Raw genomic sequence first — 3374 nt, forward strand, 5'->3', positions numbered from 1 at the left:
GCAAAGCAGGCAAGTTTCAGTAATGAAAACAAGCACAGAAGGAAACCAAATTTGATACCAGACTTTGAATAATTATCATAGTGTTAAATAAAGATCTTGTGCAATAGTGAGACATAATCGATCACAAAGTAAAATGCGTTTTGTTCCATTAATAGATGAAATTAAATGAGAATTATTTAAAAATATTATTTCATTCTTTCATATTTTTGTTTTTTGTGTGTGTTGTACAATAGCATTAACATAGTAGCATACATATGCAACAATGTATGCCTATAAATATAGGGCATACACACACACACAAAAATATGTGATGCAAGTTCAAAAAAAATTTTTTTAATTTAAATTCAAGTTAGTTAACATATAGTGTGGTATTAATTTCCGGAGTAGAATTTAATGATTCATCACTGCATACATACAAAACCCAGTGCGCGTCCCAACAAGCACCATCCTTAATGCCCGTCACCATTTAACACAGCTCCCCCCCACCTCCCTCTACCAACCCTCAGTTTGTTCTCTGTAGTCAAGAGTCTCTTACGTTTTGCCTCTCTCTCTGTTTTTATCTAACTTTTTCCTTCCTTCCCCTATGTTCATCTATTTTGTTTCTTCAATTCCACCTATGAGTGAAATCATGTGGCATTGTCTTTCTCCAACTGACTCATTTCACTTGGCATAACACCCTCTAGTTCCATCCATGTTGTTGGAAATGGCAAGATCTCATGCCTTTTGATGGCCGCATAGTATTCCATTGTATATATACACCACATCTTCTTAATCCATTCATCCGCCAGTGGGCCTTGGGCTCTCTCCATGATTGGGCTATTGTTGCTAATGCTGCTGTAAGCATTCGGGTGCACGTGCCACTTCTGATCAACATTTTGTAGCCTTTGGATAAATAACCAGTAGCGCAATTGTTGGGTCATAGGGTAGTTCTATTTTCCACTTTTTGAGGAACTTCCATACTGTTCTTCAGAGTGGCCGCACCAGTTGGCATTCCCAGCAACAGTGCACGAGGGTTCCCCTTTCTCCGCATCCTGGCCAACACTTGCTGTTTCTCGACATTTGAGATTTTTGCAAGTGGCTCTCTGAACATTTTTGGAGTTGGAATTCAAGGGACTGGATGAAACCTGTAATTGTACTTTTTCTCCTCGTTTCCTAAACTCAGGTGCTGCATTTGTCTGTCGGCACCAACTCTTCCCACTTTGCATTCCCGATAACCGATGTCCTTCAGGGTCTCACATCCTACTCTGGTATGTGTTAATCCAGAGCTGTCACCAGACACTCAACAGCAAGCATGGGCATCTCCGATGAAATGAAAAATAACCTGGAGAAAACGTGGACAAAGATACGCAAGAAGTGTCCTAGCCTCTTTTCTCGAAGGAAAAGAGGTTTTGTTACTGCCTGTAAATAGTAAACGAGGAATCGTGGGTCTTTGCTCAAACATTCCCTTCTACTCAATATGTTCATGTGTATAAGCTTACGGTTTGCTTTCCATTATCAACATGAAATGGGGGAGAAACGTGTATTTTAACTGACCATTTATTATAACCGCCTATTCTCAGAAATGTTAGAAATCAGCAAGGTCAGTTTTCGGGTACTTTTATTGTCTATTCTCAGCTCACCTTCAAGTGGAAGTTCTAATGGTTTATTTGTTTGTTTTTAAGATTTACCTCTTTGTCAGAGAGAAAGAGAGTGAGCACAAGCAGGAGGAAGCAGCAGACAGGGGCGGCAGGCAGAGGGAGAAGCGGGCTACCCTCTGACCAAGGAGCCCCATGCGGCTCCATCCCAGGACCCTGGCATCATGACCTGAGCCGAAAGCGGATGCTTAACTGACTGAGACACCCAGGCACCTCCCTCACGGTTTTAAACCTCATCCCACTGCCTCTTGAGAGGAAGAGAAGCAAGAAGCCTGAATTAGCCTCAAAATCAAGACACGTAACTAGCAAGGGACCATTTACTCTTCTAACTTTATGGTACTATATTTGGAACAATAGCATGTCCCCAAAGGTATTTAATATATATTTTTAAAATTTATAGCTAGTACTGTGCTATTCAAAATATGAAACTTCAATGCTCCATCAAAATCAAATATTGCATATCTTTTGCTTCATGATATCTAGCAATCAAAACAGTCACTCCATTGGAGAAGAAAATTAAAATCCACTGACAAGCCTTGTTCTCATAATTGTGCTTTATAATTGATTGATTGATCGCTGTCAGCCACTGATATCATTCTACTGTCGGTCAATGTCTTAGATGGATAAATGGAAAATTAGAACATTGAATTTGTTAATATGATTACTTACAAAGATATAAGTAAAATTCAACCTAAATAGTACAATATTTCCTTAATCACAAGGCACACCCTCTATTTACAACAGCTTTTTGTGGAGGGAAAAATGCCTTAAATAGTTTAGAAAACTTAATGAGTGGGAAAAAAAAAAAAAACCTTAGGACGGAAGAAAAATTTATCGAGCATCTATTCCTGCAAAGTGCCGGGCATTTATTCTAGAGCCGTGTCCTTGAGTGCACACAGTAGTGAAGCCAGAACCCCAGAAAGCATCGCCCTGGATAAGCCCCAGGTGAACTTTCACCCCTGTGTGCCTTTGAGGGGACATGCCGCTCACCTTTGGATGCTATTTTCAAGTTTTGGATAATTTTTTATTTTTTAAAAGATGTATTTGTTTGAGAGAGAGAGAGGGTCTGCAAGACTGAGAGTGAGGATCTCACAGCCTCTGGGCTCCACACCGGGCCTACACAGAGCTGACCTCGGGACCCTGAGATCACGACCTGACCCGAAACCAAGAGTCAGACAATCGACGGAGCCCCCCGGGTACCCCAGATGATCTCTTAAAAAGTCCCCTCCCCGCTAAAAAATAGTACTGCAGGTTATTTTTTCTATTATTTATCTTGATGACAAGCAAAGGCTGGTCTCCTTACTGTAGTCTGATTGTTGCAGTTACAGCGGAGGGTTATATTACGTTGGCAGGGGCAACTCCCCAAAGATCTGAGGTGGAAAGTGATTACTCTGCTGTATAAGCTGACTTTAAAATTACTTGGAAGATTGTCTGCATCTCGGTTGCACGAAGCTTAAGGAGCACACCATTCCGGGCGGGAAAAGTTTCCAAAGCGTGATAGTTTTGTCCTTCCTGCCTCCGCATCAGTCACTTGTTTCGAGACTCTGAGTTTCCCAAATTGCCACAGTCTCACTCCCCAACAGGGGAGCCTCTCCTGTTTGGGGATCCCAAGGGCACCTCCCATTTCAGCACATAAAAAGAGATAAATTACGATGTTCTCCAACAAACTCAATCTTCTCCCTGTGGGAAAAACTCTGAACAATTCTTTTTTTTATTTTTTAAGTAGTCTCCATGCCCCAT

This window comes from Mustela nigripes, chromosome 4, assembly GCF_022355385.1.
Source record: "Mustela nigripes isolate SB6536 chromosome 4, MUSNIG.SB6536, whole genome shotgun sequence".
Lineage (NCBI taxonomy): Eukaryota > Metazoa > Chordata > Mammalia > Carnivora > Mustelidae > Mustela > Mustela nigripes.